Below are 21996 nucleotides of genomic sequence, written 5' to 3'. Positions count from 1 at the left end.
GGCCCTGCTCCTGACTGCTAATTGTCAATTAGTATGGCAAAAAGACAGAGGTCTGATGAACAAAATACATCAGAAATGTGTGAAGCCATGGAGTCTAAGAAATGTCCCATGGGGTGAAAAGTTTCACACGTTGGCAGAGAGACCCCACTCCTGATTTCAAATGAATAATGTATTTTGCAAATGTTTTTTCTGTGATCAGACACATAGCATATTCGTTTATGAGCAAATTAACCATTCCAGAGCTGCAATCCATCCTACCACCTCTACCAAGTGATCATTCCTATTATACACTGTGCGCATTAATAATATTCCTACGATGCAACACTGGATTATGGTTTCTGAGAATGACATTAGCAAATAAGCTTGAGGTGATTACTAGCCTTAAGCGCACTTAACCAATTACATTTGTGCAGCAATAGTTATATCACCCAGAGTTATATGTACAGTGTTCTGTTTAGAATCTAAGCTACCATCTCTTTTAACACTAAAACACTTATTCTACTTTTGTTTGCCTACTATTTTCTATGCTGACCTGATCTATACGTTTTTCGTTTTATATGATGTCACTTTCACCATGTTTAACTCTGCAATTGTGAGATTGAATAAAAGTCAAATAAAGAAAAAAAACTTACAAAGTGAGAGTTCATGGTTCATAAATACACAGCTTAGAAGAGAGAAAGGGGATATTAATAAAGTTAAGGCTCTCACGGACTAGGGAAAAGTTTTAAGACGCTAACTAAAAAGTAACAGACTTACAGAAAAGGGGAGTGATCCATTAAGTAGATTTCCAAATTTTACAATAGAAATGGTAACAAAAAAAAAACTGCAAGGGCTATTTACTAAAGTGATAATTGTTTGAAATTAAATTGAATGTCAGATTCCAGGCTACAGTAACTGAACTGGAAAAAAAAAATCTCTAAATCAGTTATGCTTCCAGTTTGGCTACTTTAGCCCTAAATTTAATGCTCATCTTGAATTCCTAACAATTCTCTTTTTAGTAAATAACCTGTTAAATGGGAATTAAAAAAATGTCTGGGATACACATAAGTATATCCTGTAAACTAATTAGTTTTCACATGATTTATTGGAAGATTTGATGAGCCTTTTGGCTTAATCTGCCACAAAATAAACACTCTCTCTCCCTCTCTTTCTTTCCACATGCACATTGAAAATGTAATCTTGAAGTATGTAAAGTTTAACCCCTTAAGGACACATGACATGTGTGACAGGTCATGATTCCCTTTTATTCCAGAAGTTTGGTCCTTAAACGTTCATCAATTACTGAAGCGTTTTATCATGTTTTGCTCGGTCTCTCTCTGCACAAGGTCATCATTCAAATAATCTTTGCATCTTAACCTCTACAATATTTGTAGTGGCTGTAGTGCCTAATGTGTCCCTTTGAGAATAATCTGCCCATTATACTGTGCTTTCCATTTTAATTAATTCAGATTGAAAAATGCCTGTACATACACACAAGTAGTGACAGGAGTTATACTTCATTTGCTGCTATTATTATTATGATTTTATTATTTATACAGCGCCAACAAATTCCGTAGCGCTGTTGCCTTTTTATTCTTTTACAGGAGGCATCAACAGCAAAAAAAAAAAAAGAGGTTAATTAGAGAAGAAATAGGAAAACAGCTGATAGCTAATGTTCTTCTTAAAATGATCTACTCCCCTTTATGATTATTCCTTTTAAGTGATGCTAGGAGTTATAAAAACATGACATATTCATTTAATTTGACAAGCTTTTATTAAGTCTGTGTAGCAGTTCTGAAAATCACAATGATCAAAATTAATCATTATCCCAATCAAATCGAAATGGTGACAGCTCTTGCAAGTTAATATTAATAATTAATAGTATTTTCTTATGACATGTATTTATAATTTATGATAACCATTTTAATTATATTGTCATTTCTCCTAAATTCATTTCGAATTATATAAATATTTAATGAATAATCAGCCTTGTGACACCATCTGAAATTAATTGATCAAATGAGCATGTATAATATTGTAAAACCTGCTTGGTGAACTGGTGGCAATAGGTTTTAAGGTGCAGAGCAGTTTAAACAAATAAGTAAAAAAAAAACAAAACAAAAAAAAAAACTTGAGCTTTGACTGCAGATATCATTACTTCTCAAATTATATGTTTTTACCTAAAGGATGAGATGCCAGTCCAGTGGATCCCAGGTGTTAGCAAATTGGCTACTTACCCTTACACCATAGAACTCCTGGCATCATAACCACAACACTATTATGGTGCCAGGAATTCCAAAGACCTACCTTACTGTAAGTACTCAACTTGTGCTGTAGTGGTTATTGTGCTTGGATTCATCAACATCAGGACAGACGCGAAACGCGTCCAGAATTACTGTAAGGGTTTTTGTTTTCATATTTTTGCTTCCACCCCCTCCCCCTTCTGGCCGGTGCATGTTTTCCCTATTTATTTTTTTGTATCATTGCATTTTTTTTTTTAACCTTGGAATCCCCTGCGGAAGATAGAAGCTGCATTAATTGAAATGTTTTTGAAGATTTTGGACTGCCTGTCACTTATGAGGTCTGCACATATTTCTATGACATGTTGTTAACCATGTTCTACAATAAAGTTTGCCCTTTCCGTGATCTACCTTAGTGGATTATAAATAATTATAATTATAAAAAATAGGACACATACTTCACACATAGTATTTCAGCAAGCTAAAGCGCTTTAGGGATCTGGAGTTTCCCTTTAACTGTGTTTTATGTGACAATCTGGTTTCCTAATATGCAAACATTGGGCATCTGCTTATGAATGATATATTTAAGACATTACTTAATGTAGTAGAAATTGGTCACATTGTTCTCTCTGTAGTTTGAAGGGTACATGCAATAATCATAAATATCAAATCACAGCTTTGTTGGCCTAAAGTTGCTGGGTGGCTTGAAGGACTCTAGATGTCATGTTCTGATTAGAAGCCACAAGGTACAATTTGTACTTTCTATTTCAAAGCCACATGATAATGTAATGAGAGATACTAGTATGTGGTTGTCAGTTCCGTTGTGATCTATACACAAAGATAGATGATTTTCTCTGCAAGTTCTGATATTCTATCCTTGTCATTTTCTCTTGATAATCCTTTGGAATAATACCATGCATTATGTGACTGGTTGCTATGGAGAAAGAAGGAACATTTATGACATACTGTCCTGTAAATGTCCCATCAATATACTAGAATATAAAATAAATAAATAAATAAGCCCTCCTTAAAGAAAACACATATTTGTGATTACATCTGGCCATCAAATGTGTGAGTATATGGCACACAAAACTGTGTGGTGGGGTGTCTCTGTATTTCTGGATAATAAAAATTTATTGTCAACCCATTTGGGAGTCACCCAAAAGACTGGCCCCTTCTTGCCTGCATTCATAGTGTGGAATTCACACTTCGGCATTATAAAGATCATCCAACCTTTATGGCAGTGATTGGCTATAAGCATTGGTTGCGCAAGAATTCATTTCTTGCTTCAATGCAAAAACACGTGTCTTCAATTACAGCTAGGAATCTTTTGGGGCAAGATTCTATCTGCTTTGCACATTTAGGTTCTTTATTTTTTCCCCCATTTTTCTTGACAAAATTACTCAAGCTTTGTTAAAGTGACAAGCCATTTTTATATAATTCCACAGATTCTCAATCATTGATTTTTAAATCATTCCAGTGTTGCTTTGGCTGTTTATGTATAGTCATTATCATCGGTTACTTTGAAAAATGTTTGGTTCTGCAAAATTTTTCTCTGAAGATAGAACGTTTTTTTCAGACAACTGAAATTCAGTCGAATGCCGGTCCAGATCAGCCGAATTTCATTTCGGAAACTGAATCAGGGGAACAAACCAAAAAAGCATAAAAATGGGAGAATCAGTGTGCTGCAAAATAAATGCATAATGTAATACTATATATATATATATATATATATATTTAGCAGTGTGCTGATAGGAGCTTTTTTCTGCCATTTAGTTCACAAATCAAGTGAGAAAAAAAAGTAACAAATAGAAAGAAAAACAAGAGTAAAAAAAAAAATTATCTTAATTAATATATATTTATTAAATGCATAATATATCACTGCTCCTCATATCTTCCCTGTATTGCACACTTCTCACTTAATCTGTGAATACAATAAACATTTAGTGACTGCTCCCTAGTCATCAATTATTTCTCTTTTTGGCACCAAAGGTGGAATTAATAATATTGACACCCCTCTCCCAAACATGTTTAGCATTGTGTAGATTGGTTAGTCCATAATGTGGGTATATTTCGGCTTGGAATTCCGGAATCAAATTAAGCCAAATTGCAGTTTGGTCTGAAACAAATCTGCAAGTCAGGTGTAGGTTTGTGCAATGGACGTTCCAGGTGTGCCCAAGAACTCCCTAATGCAGGGTCAAAAGATTTTCTTTGTATCTGTCTACATCCATATGGACAATTTTGCAAGCGTTTGTGTTATCTTTATATCTATATATATATATATATATATATATATATATATATATAAAAAAGATCATTATCTCTCCATAACTAGATTATTACCAGCGCTACCATTTACATGTTCTGCATTAGTTTTGCAATTAATATTTTTTTTAAGTACAATTAAGATGGTAATTTTCTCTGGGTGCACACCCTAATGTAATGTGCTGCGCATGCCTATTGCAATTATCCTATTGGCAAGTGGAATTCGGCCTCAGTGTCTGGTATCTCAGAACTGCTTTTAAAATTGTCCTGCATTTGATTTTATCAAGTTTCCCACAATTCCCCAATTCACTCATGATGAGAAGCATCCCCATGAGACGCATCTACCACAATGCTTCACATAGGGATAGTGTCCCCAGAGTTATGAACAGTGTGGTTTTTGCATCACACATAACATTTTGCTGAAAGGGATTCTTGAAGGGATACTGTAGTGTCAGGATTACAAAGCTGTATTCCTGGCACTATCGATCCCTTCTCCTGCCCCCCTCACCGGTAATAAAGGTTAAAAACTCGAACGCATTAGACATCCCCATAGGAAAGCATTGCATCAGTGCTTTCCTATGGGGAAAAATCTGATGCTGGAGGTTATCATGCAGAGCGTGAGGATGTCCAGCGTCAGATAACGGACCAAAAGTCTGTTACAATTCCGGTAGACAGCCACTGTGGGAAGACTTAGTGCTGCAATTTAAACATTCTCTGGAACTGCAATGTTTAAATTGCAGCACTAGGTGCAAAAGGGACACAGCACCCAGACCAATGAGCTGAAGTTGTCTGGATGCCTACAGTGTCCCTTAATGGCTGATCTTAGTGTCCTGTCTTTTATTTTTAACTTTGGGTTCAGTTTAAAGTATTTCCAGAATTACTTTCCAGTTGGCAAGTACATCGCGTACCGTATTGTTCTGAGATAAAATAACTATCAAAAGGAATAAAAACTATCTTATTTCTCATATAGCCTTGTTCCACAGAAACAAGTTCTTCTTATCTGATTAAATACAATAATAGTATTTGTTACAGAATGTATTTGTATAATCAGTACAAGAACATCTGCCTTTTTGCCTTCAGTACATTCTTTATTTTTTCAGCCTTGAATATACATAACCCTGATATGAGGAAACAAGTTAAAGGGACACTATAGTCACCTGAACAACTTTAGCTTAATGAAGCAGTTTTGGTGTATAGAAAATACCCTTGCAGCCTCACTGTTCAATCCTCTGCCATTTAGGAGTTAAATCCCTTTGTTTATGAACCCTAGTCACACCTCCCTGCATGTGACTTGCACAGCCTTCCATAAACACTTCCTGTAAAGAGAGCCCTATTTAGGCTTTCTTTATTGCAAGTTCTGTTTAATTAAGATTTTCTTATCCCCTGCTATGTTAATAGCTTGCTAGACCCTGCAAGAGCCTCCTGTATGTGATTAAAGTTCAATTTAGAGATTGAGATACAATTATTTAAGGTAAATTACATCTGTTTAAAAGTGAAACCAGTTTTTTTTTTCATGCAGGCTCTGTCAATCATAGCCAGGGGAGGTGTGGCTAGGGCTGCATAAACAGAAACAAAGTGATTTAACTCCTAAATGACAGTGAATTGAGCAGTGAAATTGCAAGGGAATGATCTATACACTAAAACTGCTTTATTTAGGTGACTATAGTCAGGGGCGGACTGAGAACCCTCAGGGCCCCCGGGCAAAATAAATCAAGGGCCCCCTGACAGGTCCCACCCATACTCCGCAGCAAGCGCCACCCATGTCCCGCCTCCATGCACCGCCTCCAGCCACACCCTACACAATCTTTAGACACAAGGAACAAAAGTGCAATAATCCCTTCGAGGCCCCAGTAGAGACTACAATTGAGGGCTAATGGGCCATGGAGGGGGGTCTTTCTAGCAGAGGCTATCTCAGTGTCCTTTAGAGAGTGTGTTAGAAAGAATTTCCTCCAGGTCCCATTAGAGACTACAATGGAGTCTAATGGGGCCTGGAGGGGGGTCTCTCCAACACTCTGGTTCCTATTCACAATATAGCAACACAACATAGCTCGCTGATACCTAGGCCAAGTTGGCTCTTCTTACCTTAATTACTGTTGCTGGGTGGCAGTCTGTGGGCTTGCTGGAAGGCTGTGGGCTTACTGGCTACTGCCGGCAGGCTGTGGGCTTGCTGGCTGCGGCTGGCAGGCTGTTGGCTTGCTGGCTGCGGCTGGCAGGCTGTGGCTTGCTGGCTGTGGCTTGCTGGCTGGCAGGCTGTGGCTTGCTGCCTGCGGTTGGCAGGCTGTGGGCTTGCTGGCTGTAAGCCTAACTGGTGGCCTGTGGGCTGGCTGGCTACTGGCCAGCCTGTGGGCTGGCTGGCTGGCCTGTGGGCTGGCTTGCTGGCTACTGGGGCACTTGTAGATTATTTAAAGAAATAATCCATGCACAATAACCACTACTGCTCTGTGTAGTCGTTATGGTGCCAGGAGGGCCGGGCCCCCCTTTCAGAGTAAGTAGTCAAACTGTTTAAGAACAGTTTGACAACTTACCTGGGGTCTGCTGGGATATGAGGCTGTAGTAGGGTATAGGAGCAGTGGTGCAATGTGTAAGGGGTGCAGTGTGTGTGAAAGGTTCAGTGTGTGTGAGGGGGTGTAGTGTGTGAATTTGTAGGGTGTGTGGGGCAATGTGTGTATGAGGGGGCTGTGTATGTGTGTGGCAATGTTAGTATGGGGGGCTGTGTGTGTATGGGTGGGCAGTGTATGTGTGTGTGTGTAAGGCAATGTGTGTAAATGTGTATGGTGTGTGTGGGTGTATGGGGGGCAGTGTGTGAATGTGTATGGTGTGTGGGGGCAGTGTGTTTATGGGGCTAGAGTTCACTCTCACCACTGCGACCACCAGGAATCCCTGGTGGTCACAGTGTTGAGAGTGAACTCTAGCCCGTAGCTCCAGGGCTAGAGTTTACTCTCGCAAGAGCCGTAACGTTGCCGTGGTAACTCCCCCCTCCCCCTCTTCTTACTCCCCCCTCTTCTTACTCCCCCCTCACTCTCTTCTTACCCCCTTCCCCTCTTCTTACTCCCCCCTCACTCTCTTCTTACCCCCTTCCCCTCTTCTTACTCCCCCTTCTTACTCTCCCCCTCTTCTTACTCCCCCTCTTCTTACTCCCACCTCTTCTTACTCCTCCCTATTCTTACTCCCCCCACTTCTTACTCCCCTCCCCCCTCTTCTTACACCCTACCCCCTCTTCTTACTCCCCCTACCCCCTCTTCTTACTTTTCCCCTCTTCTTACCCCCCTCTTCTTACTCCCCCTTCCTCTTTTTACTCCCCCCTCCCCCTCTTCTTACCCCCTCCCTCCCTTCTTACTCCCCCCTCCCCCTCTTCTTACCCCCTTCTTACTCCCCCATCTCTTCTTACTCCCCCCTCCTCTCTTCTTACCCCCTCTCTCTCTTCTTACTCCCCCTCCCTCTCTTCTTACCCCTCCCTCTCTCTTCTTACCCCCCTTCCTCTCTCTTCTTACCCCCCTCCCTCTCTTCTTACCACCCCTCCCTCTCTCTTCTTACTGCCCCCTCCCTCTCTCTTCTTACCCCCTCCCTCTCTCTTCTTACTCCCCCCTCCCTCTCTCTTCTTACTCCCCCCTCCCTCTCTCTTCTTACTCCCCCTTCCCTTTCTCTTCTTACCCCCTCCCTTTCTCTTCGTACCCCCACCCTCCCTTTCTCTTCTTACCCCCACCCTCCCTTTCTCTTCTTACCCCCTCTTTGTTCTTACCCCCTCCCTCTTTGTTCTTACCCCCCTCCCTCTTTGTTCTTACCCCCTCCCTCTTTGTTCTAACCCCCTCCCTCTTTGTTCTTACCCCCCTCCCTCTTTGTTCTTACCCCCCTCCCTCTTTATTCTTACCCCCTCCCTCTTTGTTCTTACCCCCCCTCCCCTCCCTCTTTGTTCTTACCACCCCCTCCCTCTTTGTTCTTACCCCCTCCCCCTCCCTCTTTGTTCTTACCACCCCCTCCCCCCTCCCTCTTTGTTCTTACCCCCCTCCCCTTCCTCTTTGTTCTTACCCTCCCTCCCCCTTTGTTCTTACCCCCCTCCCCCTTTGTTCTTACCCCCCTCCCCCTTTGTTCTTACCCCCCTCCCCTCCCTCTTTGTTCTTACCCCCCTCCCCTTTGTTCTTACCCCCCTCCCCCTTTGTTCTTACCCCCCTCCCCTCCCTCTTTGTTCTTACCCCCCCTTCCCCCTCTTTGTTCTTACCACCCCCCCTTTGTTCTTACCAACCCCTCCCCCCCTTTGTTCTTACCCCCTCCCCCTCCCTCTTTGTTATTACCCCCTCCCCCTCCCTCTTTGTTCTTACCCCCTCCCCCCTCCCTCCCTCTTTGTTCTTACCCCCTCCCCCTCCCTCCCTCTCTCTTTGTTCTTACCCCCTCCTCCCCCTCCCTCCCTCTCTCTTTGTTCTTACCCCCTCCCCCCCCCTCCCTCCCTCTTTGTTCTTACCCCCTCCCCCTCCCCTCCCTCCCTCCATCTTTGTTCTTACCCCCTCCCCTCCCTCCCTCCCTCTTTGTTCTTACCCCCTCCCCTGTAGCGTGGCCGAGCTGCACTCGTGCACCTTCCTGTCAGTCCGGCCGGGTACAGGAAACAGAAACTCCTGTTCCGCGCGGAACAGGAGTTTCTGTTTCCTGTACCCGGCCGGACTGACAGGAAGGTGCACACTCAGTGTGCACTTTCCTATCACTCCGGTCGGCACCGCGGACCGGAGTGCAGCTCGGCCACGCTACAGGGGAGGGGGGGTGAGGTGAGAAGCTGCAGCCACCTGAGGCTCTTAAGAGAGCGCTCAGGCAGCTGCAGCATTTAAAGGGGCGGCTGGCCCCCTGATGGCGGGCCTCCCTCCCGGCCGGGCCCTCGGACCATGTCCGAAGTGCCCGACCGGTCAGTCTGCCCCTGACTATAGTGTTCCTTTAAGTTATATACAGAATATATTTGGTTCTAAAACGTGTTGTAAAATATTTATATAGCTCATCTTGCTTTCTGAGTAGCTTTATGTACCCAATCAAAGAACCAGTGAACAATGTTTTACTCTTTTCTTCTCTCATAGAAATTGGAATCAAATTCAAAGGCTTCCTACACATTTATAAACACAACATGTATCTTTGTAGGTTTACTCCCATGTTTGCCTCACAGTTTTTATGAGGTTGCTGTAAAGTATGTTGTCTACCTGGTGTATGACTAATCTTTGTTATTCTTACTACGTGGCCAAAATCTATTATAACTTGGGAACCAGCCTACATTCATGACTGCCCATAAATTGACTGCACTATTTACAGTCACCTCTTTTACGACTGGGTACCTCTGCCAGAGTACTGCTTCCTAGCTGGAACAGGGGACAAACCTCAGCACTCTGGTCCTCAGTCGCCGTGGCTTGCCTGGGGCCCTGGAACCGCTCCTTCCTGGAGATGAATGGGGAATTAGCTCTAGTCCTTACAAGGACTTTCCCCGTTGAATCCCCTGTAAGCTGAAACAGCAGACACAGGAGTAAATCTTCTTTCCCTTCAATAACAGGGCAACACACAGTTTTGGAGTGTAAGCTGGAATAGCATTTTAATGGAGGCACACTAGCCTTTTATGCAAGTTTCCCAACAAGGGCGACACCCAGGTGGGCCTTGTTGGGCACAGGGATACAAAGTGAACAAAAAAATAAATACAGAGTCATACAGTGAGACACTCCCATACACAAACAATAGAATTCCTCCTCTGTGCTTGGGAGATAATTGAATCAGGAACTGTACTAATCTAACCCAATTATCTCCAAGGCAGAAAAAACATACAATTTTATGAAACCCCAAAAAGTACCTTAAAACCACCCCATAAAAGTCCACATCCCCTGATACCCCCGATCTGGGTGAACAACATATCTAAAAATCACCCATCTCGGTTCAGGGGTTCAGGAATTTTCTGGAGGTCATAATGTCCAAAACAGTTCCAGGGAAATCGGTGCTAACAGTCAGTCAAGTTTGGTAGTCTTTTACAGGTTTCCCTGCACGGCCCATAGTCTGTGGGCAGGAGGCTGGCAAGCAGGCTTCTCCAGGAGCTTGTGGCAAACGCGGATAAAAAGGAGAGTTTTCCACAGTCACTGATGACAAACACGCCCCTTCTCAAAGTGAGCATGTTGGTTCAATGCGCAGAGCTCTGCAGAAGAGCTCTTGCATGAGAAAAAGGCCCTGTATTTGTTCTGCACTGCACAAGCAAACGTATTAACATGCTGTGTTTGCTTGTGAGTTGTCTCTGGTGTCTCCATAAGTGGGATACCAGAGGACAAAGGACCAGGAAAGTGTACACAAAGTTTGTGCGTTTGGAGCCTGCTTGTGGCATTGCATGTGTAGAATGAGCTGATAGTGGTATGTTGTTTTGTGTAAATAGGTCGGTTTCAGTTGTGTTATACTTGCGCTGTAATATGTGTGGCTAGGTGCTGTAGAGAGTGAGAATGTGTGTGTTTGTGTAGGGAACATATTTATTTATTTATTTATTTATTATTGCCATTTATATAGCGCCAACAGATTCCGTAGCGCTTTACAATATTATGAGAGGGGGATTTAACTATAAATAGGACAGTTACAAATAAACTTACAGGAACAATAGGTTGAAGAGGACCCTGCTCAAACGAGCTTACATTCTATAGGAGGTGGGGTGTAAAACACATTAGGACAGGAATTTACAATCAAATAAGGTGGGCTGCCCTTTCGGAGAGGGCAAGAGACAGGTATGTGAGGTAAGGGTTAGTCTTGGAGGCCATAAGCTTTCCTAAAGAGATGGGTTTTAAGGCACTTCTTAAAAGATGCAAGACTAGGGGAGAGTCTGATGGCGGTAGGCAGGCTATTCCATAGGAAGGGAGCCGCCCGCGAGAAGTCCTGCAAGCGCGAGTTGGCCGTACGAGTGCGGACAACGGACAGGAGGTGGTCACGGGCAGAACGGAGAGACCGAGAAGGGACATACCTATGGATCTGTGAGGAGATATAAGAGGGGCTAGAGTTGTTCAGTGCTTTATAGGTGTGAGTTAGTACCTTGAATTGACTCCTATAGCATACAGGAAGCCAATGTAAGGACTGGCAGAGGGGTGAGGTGTGAGAGAAACGACTAGAGAGGAAAATCAATCTAGCAGCAGCATTCATTACGGACTGTAAGGGTGCAGTACGGCTATTGGGGAGACCAATCAGGAGAGGGTTACAATAATCCATGCGGGAAATTACTAGAGCATGGACAAGCTCCTTGGTAGTATCTGGTGCAAGAAAGGGGCGGATGCGGGCTATGTTTTTAAGATGGAATCTACAGGATTTGGCAACATGCTGGATGTGAGGCTCAAAGGTGAGACCAGAGTCAAGTATGACGCCAAGACAGCGCGCTTGCAAGGATGGACTGATGTTGGTACCACAAACTTGGAGGGAGAGCGAAAGAGGAGGATCAGTATTAGGAGGAGGAAAGACAAGGAGCTCAGTTTTTGAGAGATTGAGTTTCAGAAAGCGGGAGGACATCCAGTCAGAGATGGAAGAAAGGCAAGCAGTGACACGTTGCAGGACGGCAGGGGAGAGGTCCGGGGAGGAGAGATATAGCTGGGTGTCATCAGCGTACAGGTGGTAGTGAAATCCAAAAGAGGTAATAAGTTTGCCAAGAGAGGCAGTATAAAGAGAAAATAGAAGGGGACCAAGGACGGAGCCTTGGGGAACTCCAACTGAGACAGGGCAAGGGGAGGAGGTATCATAGTGTGTATAGGGGATGTAGCAGGTGTGTGCATTGGGGCTATCATGTATGTGTGTGTGTAGGTGATGTAGTGTGTGTAGGGATTGTAAAGAGTGGTATTTAGGGAATGTAGTGTACAAAAAACAAAATATAAGTGGAGCTCTGAGATACCTGTACAAACGAATTTGTTGAATATGTAGGAAAATATTATAACAATAATCTGTAAATAATAGACAATCAAATCTTAGTGCAGATATTTGTTGTAAAATATGGATAATTATACAATACAAATTGACAACTCACAAATATAGAGCCAAGAGGCCACCTGGCTCTAGTGGTATACACCTTGGGATCCTTTTAAGGGAGATCCACTTCCCTCTCTTTGTCTCCTCCTGGTCTCCTCCACTTCCAATTGTAAGAGATAGATGTGGACAGGGAAAATCCAAAAGTAGTTGAGACGAAATTTATTTGATAAAGATAAAAATTCAATATAAAAAAACAATAAAATGAAATTGATCAAAATAACATAAAATAAGTCAGCTGCATGTGCGTTCCACGGAGTGAATTTCCGGTTTCACAGATGCCGGCAATCTACACATCAAGGCCATATAAAAGAGGAGAAAGATACAGCAAGACAAATATACCAACTGAGAAAGCCAATCATTGGCGAAACGCGTTTTGGACTTATTTTATGTTATTTTGATCAATTGAATTTTATTGTTTTTTCTATATTTGTGAGTTGTCAATTTGTATTGTATAATTATCCATATTTTACAACAAATATCTGCACTATGATTTGATTGTCTATTATTTACAGATTATTGTTATAATATTTTCCTACATATTCAACAAATTCGTTTGTACAGGTATCTCAGAGCTCCACTTATATTTTGTTTTTTGTACACTACATTCCCTAAATACCACTCTTTACAATCCCTACACACACTACATCACCTACACACACACATACACGATAGCCCCAATGCACACACCTGCTACATCCCCTATACACACTATGTTCAGAGCTCTCTCGTCGCCTCCTAATCCACTTCAGCCGCACGCCTCCCAGCAGCCTCACTGGACCACCAATGAGAGACCCACACCAGCACTCCAGGTAGGGAGGCTGGGTGGGAAATTTAAATGTTATTTATTATTAATTACTTTATTAATTACTGTGTGTGTGTATGTGTGTGTGTGCATGTGAGTGTGAGTGTGTATGTCAGTGTGTATGTGTGTCTGTGAGTTTGTGTGTGTCTGTCAGTGTGTGTCAGTGTGTGTGTGCATGTGAGTATGTGTGTCTGTCAGTGTGTGGGTCTGTGAGTTTGTGTGTGAGTGTGTCTGTCAGTGTGTGTGTGTCAGTGTGTGTGCGCATGTGAGTATGTGTGTCTGTCAGTGTGTGTAAGTGTGTCTATGAGTTTGTGTGTGAGTTAGTGTGTCTGTCAGTGTGTGTGAATGTGTATGTCAGTGTGTGTGTGCGCATGTGAGTATGTGTGTCTGTCAGTGTGTGTGTGTTTGAGTATGTGTGTCTGTGAGTTTGTGTGTGTGTGTGTGTCTGTCAGTGTGTGTGTGCGCATGTGAGTATGTGTGTCTGTGAGTTTGTGTGTGAGTGTGTCTGTCAGTGTGTGTGTGTCAGTGTGTGTGCGCATGTGAGTATGTGTGTCTGTCAGTGTGTGTGTAAGTGTGTCTATGAGTTTGTGTGTGAGTGAGTGTGTCTGTCAGTGTGTGTGAGTGTGTATGTCAGTGTGTGTGCGCATGTGAGTATGTGTGTCTGTCAGTGTGTGTGTGTTTGAGTATGTGTGTCTGTCAGTGTGTGTGTGCGCATGTGAGTATGTGTGTCTGTCAGTGTGTGTGTGTGTGTGAGTGAGTGTGTCTGTCAGTGTGTGAGTGTGTGTGTGTGCGCATGTGAGTATGTGTGTCTGTCAGTGTGTGTGTAAGTGTGTCTATGAGTTTGTGTGTGAGTGAGTGTGTCTGTCAGTGTGTGTGAGTGTGTATGTCAGTGTGTGTGCGCATGTGAGTATGTGTGTCTGTCAGTATGTGTGTCTGTGAGTTTGTGTGTGTGTGTGTCTGTCAGTGTGTGTGTGTGTCTGTCAGTGTGCGTGTGAGTGTCTGTCAATGAATGAGTGTGTGAGATAAGTGAGTCTGGCTGTCAGAGACGTCTGTGTGTTTGTCATTGAGTGTGTGTGACTGTCAGTGTTTATACACCCTGACTGTAGCGTGGCCAAGCGGAGTGTACTGTGGTACAGGAACTTCTGTTTCCTGTACCTGGCAGGACTGACATGAAAAGCTCACTGTACCGGGATTCGCTCCGCTCAGCGATGCTACAAGAAAGGTAGGAGGCACACCAGGAAGGGGAGGGGACCACTATGGGGGTGGGTGAGGAGGGGAGAAATACCCTGAGGTACAAGAAAAGGAGGAAGGGGGGAAAGGAACACTAAGCGACAGGGAACAGAGGGGGGAGGGGAGAGGAACACTAAGGGACAGGGAAAGGAGGAGAGAGAACAGTAAGGGTCAGAGAAGGGAGGGGACCATTAAGGGACGGGGAGAGGGGCTGGATGTGAAAGAAACACACAGCGGGGCTTGAGAAGGAAAGAGACACACACAAAGGAGCTGGGAAGAGTAAAAGACACAAAAGGGCTGGGAGAAAAGGAGTCACACAAAGGGTCTGGGAGGAGTAAGACACACAAAATGTGGGAGGATGTAAGAGTCATACAAAGAGGAGACATAGGAGACACACAAAGGCAAAAATAGGAGATAAAATACACTAAATGGAGTCAGATATTTAAAGACGGGATAAGAAACACAAAAGGGCGGTTAAGAGGCACACAGGTGCAGATGTTTTTGGGGGGCGGAAAAATGCATCTTTGCCTATGTACTCAAAATTCTTTGCACCGGCCCTGATTGAAGAGGAAAGACAAACTGTTAACTAATCTAACACTAATTAAAATGAAATATCCACTGTTGCAGTCAATCAGACTGTGCATTGTAAGCTAACAATAATGGACGCCGAGTGCTGAGTTGTCGTTTGATTGATCTTCTACTGTTCTTGTAATTGTTGTAAGCAAGTTTTGTGTGAGTCATTTCCAACCATGGGGTTTGGTAAAAGTTTATGGGTTCTAAATTAAACTAAATGGACAGGTAGTCTTCATTTTACCAAACACAACCACACTCAAAAACAGCCGTTGTTTCGTTTACCGAACACTTTGATTTTATGAGTTTTGATTATCCAGACACTTATAAAAATGTTAATGAGGAATGTCACACCTCCACACTAACACCTTTGCACCTGCCCAGGGGAGGCACCCTTCACAGGTTAAGAACCCCTGCTATAGAGCCAAGAGTAACTTGAGTCCTTTAAAGAAGCAATTTTGGTTTATAAATCATGCCCCTGCAGTCTCACTGCTCAGTTCTCTGCCTTTTAGGATTTCAATTATTGCATTTATGCAGCCCTAGCCATACCTCCGTGGCTGACACTTACACAGCCCCTTTACACACTTCCTGAAAAAGAGCTTACATTTTTTGTAATCCAATATTGCAAAGTGTGTTTTAAATGTGAATAAATGTGTTAAATGTGTGAATCAATGTTTAATTAACAGAACAGAAGATAACTTCTAAAGTGAACACACTGTTCTTCAACAGCTGATTGAACATAAAATCATATTTTCATATAGGCTGTTTGAGTCAGAGCCAGGGGAGGTGTGGCAAGGCTACATAAACATAAACAAAACTGATTAAACTCCGAACAGTGATATACAAAACTCAAACTGCTTCATTAAGTTAATATTATTTAAATGCTTAGTATCCCTCTAATGCGTTCGCTGTAACATATGACCTATATATAACAAAATAAAAGAAAGAAAATCGAATCCATGTGAGGCATTTTCGAGCCAGGATTAATTAATTACATTATTTTTAGGTATTGTTCTGCAGCTACCTTAGTTTTGTACAAATTGTTATAGACAAAACAGTGACAAAATTTGTTTATTTTTTCACTTTTTAAAAAAATATATAATTTATTGATAATAAGTAACAGGATATTCATGTAAGTTATCACAAAAGAGCACTATCTATGCTTTAAAATTGGTACATGATGATATGTTTGAACAAGTGAAAGGCAAACTATGCAAAATTGCTGGTCTTTTGTGTCATGCCAAACTGAAAAAATAACACTGTTTAAACCTTCTTCAAGGGATAATAAGGTGCGTTTTCTGAATTCCTCAGTGATACAGCAAGCACTCTGCAGGGCAATACATTATACTATAAGCTTCATGTAAAATACATTTCTAGGAAGAACATTGAGAAGATAATCCTCACTGTATTAAGGTAATTATGTCCTGAACAAATGAAGATACCCTCATTAGTTTTCCAGTTTGCAATAACAAAAGAAAGAGATTGAAAGGGAAATATATTGAAACACAACCTTATCCATTATTACAAACAACAAAATAAATCCCACCAGCCATTTAATGAATAATGTAAGCCTTTGTGTGTATGTACAACAGTGCTAGATGAGAAGTCTTATTTATATAGTGGAAGCTACAACAAATAAAATTAACTTGTGCATGGCGGGACATATTATATATCATGGCATAAAGAGATATCCCAGATTATTTTCCATAACTTGGGATGTTTAAAAAAAATGACCCCAATCCATGCATGCTCAATTTGCATTGCCACCATATACTGCATTCTACAAATGAAAAACACATGTAAAAAAACATAGGGGTTTAAAACATTGCAAACGTCGATCAATGACTTTATCTGGGTTAGAAAAAAACTGTCAACTCTATGACAATGGCACGTTCATAATCTTTTACGACTTAAAAACAGGCCCCACTAACCACATGAGACTACTTTAGATACATCCAACTATGACACTACGCTAGACATCACCAAGTATGTGCAGCTGCACAAGCCCCATTAATGTTATTTGAAAAACTCTGCATGATTGAAAGCCCACAAAAAAGTTTGATCACCACAATGTATGCCCAATTAAGTTCCCCTGATGATAAGGACCCTTACCTATAACACACAATGGGAAACTGACTTGAAGCAAACACTCGAGGGAGGGGACTGGCAAGACTTCTGGGAAACCACTTCCAAAAGCATCCATTTGTGTGGCACACCTTGAACAATGTTACAAAACCCTTCTAAAATTGGTACACCATACCAGTTAAGCAATTTAGGATGGGCAAAACCATTTCCGATTAATGCTGAAGGGGATGTGGACTAAAGGTATTCACATGTGGTGGGACTGCCCAAAAGTGATACAGTACTGGGTTACAATTGAAAATCTCCTGACAGAGGTAATGAAAAGAAAAATAGGCAGAGATCTCGCAGAAACCTCCACTGCCTTGATCTCCAGCATTTCTCCACCAAATTCCAAACTCTCCATTTACCCTTCTAAAATCTCACTTACCCTAACTCTGCAACCTCAGTCTACAACTTCACTCTCAACTAGACATCATGGCACCTCCTACATTTAAACACAGCAAGCATTCCCAATTACAACCCTGGCACACCAAGTTGACCTGATATCTCCAAAAAATTTCAAGAACTGCTGAATGCTGTTGGAGAAAGTCTCACTCTGCACCTAACTTCCTCCACTATAAATGTATGCTACAATCTGGCTCTTTCCTCTGCAAAAGTAAATATACTTCAATACCCTCATAACCATACTCTCCCGTGAACCCAAACAACTATTTCACACTTTTAATACTCTCCTTCACCCTGTTGCTCCCCCTCCTTCTACCACCCTGTCCGTCTCAAACTTTGTAACTCACTTCACTGATAAGATTTCTACAATCAGGGAAGAGATCTCTAACCTCTCTCCCTCCCCTTCCAATACTTCACCCAGCCCCACTCGCTCATTCCCACTCACTACAACGGAAGAGGTTTTCGCTCTGCTCCGGTCCTCCCGCCCCACCACATGTTCCCTCGATCCTATTCCCTCATATCTCATCCGCATTCTGTCTCCCTCTCTTGCTCTTCCTCTCACTAAAATTTTTATTCTCTCCCTTTCCTCTAGCACATTTCCTTCACCCTTCAAGCATGCAACCATAACGCTGATTCTGAAAAAGCCCAACCATGACCCCAACTCCTCATATCGCTACTGCCATTTGCCTCCAAGATCCTTGAGAGAGTTTAGTATGCGAGATAGACAGACTTCCTTGAATCCAATGCTCTGCTTGACCCGCTTCAGTCTGGATTCCGCGCTCGTCACTCTGTTGAAACAGCTGTGACCAAAGTATCCAACGATTTAATTGCTGCTAAATATCACGGCCATTACTCTATTATAATTCTCCTTGATCTTTCTGCTGCCTTTGACACTGTTGATCATCAACAGATTCTTCTCATTCTCTGTAATCTCAGTCTACAGGATTCTACTCTCTCCTGGTGCTCCTCATAACTCTCCCAGCGCTTTTTTAGTGTTTTACTCTGGCTCTGCCTCTTCTCCACAACCCCTCTCTATTGGCGTGTCCCAAGGTTTTGTCCTTGGTCTTACTGTTCTCTATCTATACTGCCTCCCTTGGTAAACTCATCAGCTCCTTTGGCTTCCATTATCATTTATATGAAGATGACACACAAATCTACCTGTCCTCTCCTGATCTCTCTCCGCCCATCTTGACTCATGTCTCTGACTGCCTCTCCGCGATTTCCAACTGGATGGCTGCTAACTTCCTTAAACTCAACCTGTCCAAAACAGAACTTCTGGTCTTTCCTCCCTCAAATGTTGCTACTCCCGTGTCTATCTCCTTTCACGTCAACGTCACCACCATCACCTCTATCTCGCAGGCTCGCTGCATAGGTGTTCTCTTTGACTCTCTCTCCTTCACCCCTCATGTCTAGTCAATCGCCAAATCCTGCCGCTTCCAGCTCAAAAACATAACTCGGATCCGCCCTTATTTAACACCAGACGCGCCTAAGGTGCTAGTCCATGCTTTTCTTATTTCTCGCCTTGACTACTGCAATCCCCTTCTCAGTGGTCTTACGTGTTCCCAGATTGCACCGCTGCAATCTATAATGAATGCGGTGGCGAGGCTCGTTTTCCTGTTCGCCACACCTCCCACGCCTCCCCCTTCTGTCCTACATTGGCTTCCAGTTAGATAGAGGGCTCAATTTAAGATTCTGGTGCTTGCTTACAAGTCCCTACACAATGCTGCTCCAACCTACCTATCCTCCTTAATACACAAATATGTCCCGTTGAGGCCCCTGCGCTCTGCCAAAGACCTACGTCTATCCTCACATCTGATGCTCGCCCACATCGAGTTGCTCGCCTCCAAGACTTCTCCAGGGCTGCACCTTTTCTGTGGAACTTCCTTCCCTTCTCCGTTAGACTTTCACCCAGTCTCCACTCCTTCAAAAAATCTTTAGAAACACACTTCTTCAGGAGAAATCAGGTATGCTTGGGACTATTATTTTCTGTTGATGGTCTTTCAAAATAATAATAATAATAAAATAATACACTTAAATAATTCATAAGGGATACGGTGAAAATTATATAAAAATGCATTGAGATACTGCAATAAGGACAAGGAAAGAATACATGGAATGAAAAAACTGGAACAAAAAAAAACAAAAAAAGGGATTTCTAGTAAACACTATAAGGGACAAAAATGAAACAATGGTAAACACTCAAGCAACATAGATATCAAAATAGTAGAAGAATATAAACACAAAAAAATTACAAAAAATAAACATAAAAAAACTACCCTACTTGTCAGTCTAACTACAAAATATTGGTATTTTTTGAGTGTTAACAAAATAGTTACAAACTGTCACAGTAAAGGAAAAGATTGTACAGCAAATGCTGATGCCAATCATTGATTATGGGGATGTAGTATATGCATCTGCATCGCAATCCTACATTAAGAAACTCAACACATTGTATAACTCGTTCTGCCGATTTGTGCTACAATGTAATTACAGGACCCACATTTGTGACATGCTAAAATAACTAAATTGGCTGTCGCTGGAATCCAGACGCACCCTTCATCTTTCCAGCCTTGTGTTTAAGAGCTTTTCTGGGAAACTCCCACCCTACCTGAGCAGAATGCTCTCCCTGGCTGTTCCCACTTCCTATAACCTCCAATCCAGTACCAACACTTTACTTAGTCTACCTCAATATAAAAAGAAAGCAGCCCGATCCTCCTTCTCCTACAGAGCACCGCAATTGTGGAACGACCTCCCGCACAATTTAAGATCTTCCCTAAGCCTAAAGTCCTTTAAGAGATCCCTCTCTACATACCTCAAAACAGAATGCACCTGTCATGGTTGATTATATATTTCCTACCTGTTCTATGTTAAATTTTGTATTTATTGTGTATTAATATTGTTTTTGTATTTTATTGTACCCTAATTGTAACAATGCAATGATTTGTTGACCCAGGACATACTTGAAAACGAGAGAAATCTCAATGTATCTTTCCTGGTAAAATATTTTATAAATAAATAAATAATCTCTCCCTAGTACTTATTAGTTGGCTTTTGGTATTTTTTGTCTGCAATAGGCTAGGCCAACCATGTCAAAAGCAAAGGCTAACACAGGCCGCAATAAAACAAAAACTTCAGTTTTCATAGAAACATAGGTTTATTTAGAAAGGTACAGTATAACAAAAGTTGCTTAACTGACACTGGACGTCCTCACGCTCGTAGAGCTTCAAAGTAAACAAAATACTAAATTTATTTTAAGGAGACGTGCATTTGCATGTAACCAATGTTTCAGTCCTACTACCTTGACATATTAAGAACAGTTTGTTAATGGGACTGATATGGTGAATGTATGCTTTTGCACAGCAGTAAAAAACAAATGACGTTATCTTGTTGATTGTGAAGTCCTACGAGTGTGATATTCTCATTGGCTGAGCTCATCAAACTTGATGATCTTAGTCAATCCAATGCTTTCCCATAGAAAAGCATTGAATGGCTATTGGGCATGTGTGGCAAAAAGCTGCGAGGCCAATTAGCATCTCCATGGGGAGCGCCTCCATGCAGATCCAATCTAATACACTGCCGACAAATCCAATGCATTTCCTTAAAGGGATTCTCCAGTGCCAGGACAAAATATCCGTTTTCCTGGCACTGCAGGACCCTCTACTGCCCCTCTCCCTTCCACCCCTCATCCCAAGTTGCTAAAGGGGTTAAAACCCCTTCAGTGACTTACCGGAGTCCAGTGCCGATATCCCTCGCCGCTGGGTCAGGCTCCGCCTACACTCCTCCCCCGCCGACGGGGGAGATCTAATGCGCATGTGTGGCAATTGCCGCGCATTAGACCTCCCCATAGGAAAGCATTATAAAATGCTTTCCTATGGGGATTTCGTCGACGCTAGAGGTCCTCACATAGCGTGTGGACGCCCAGCGTTGTTTTAAAAATTGATGAACATGAACACGGAAGTCTCTTCTAGTGGCCGTCTAGTAGACAGCCACTAGGGAAGGACTTAACCCTGCAATGTAAATATTGCAGTTTATAAAAAACGCAATAATTACACTTGCAGGGTTAAGGGTAGTGGGAGTTGGCACCAAGACCACTCCAATGGGCAGAAGTGGTCTGGGTGCCTGGAGTCTCCCTTTAAATACAATCTAATGCACTGCTCCCTCCACCCAATCTAATACATTGCCCCTCCTCCCACCACTCTAATTTAATACACTGCCCTCCCTCCCCTCCAAATTAATACACTGACCCTCCCCCTCCCAATTTATTACATTGCCCCCACTCCCTCACCCAAATTATTATACTGGCCCCCACCCTTCCCAAATTAATACAGTGCCCACTTCCCCACCCCCCTAATTTAATACACTGGCCCTCACCCATCCCAAATTAATATA

The sequence above is a fragment of the Pelobates fuscus genome, chromosome 5 (assembly GCF_036172605.1).
Source record: "Pelobates fuscus isolate aPelFus1 chromosome 5, aPelFus1.pri, whole genome shotgun sequence".
Taxonomy (NCBI): domain Eukaryota; kingdom Metazoa; phylum Chordata; class Amphibia; order Anura; family Pelobatidae; genus Pelobates; species Pelobates fuscus.
The sequence above is the reverse complement of the archived record's forward strand: the minus strand, read 5'-3'. Positions refer to the sequence as shown.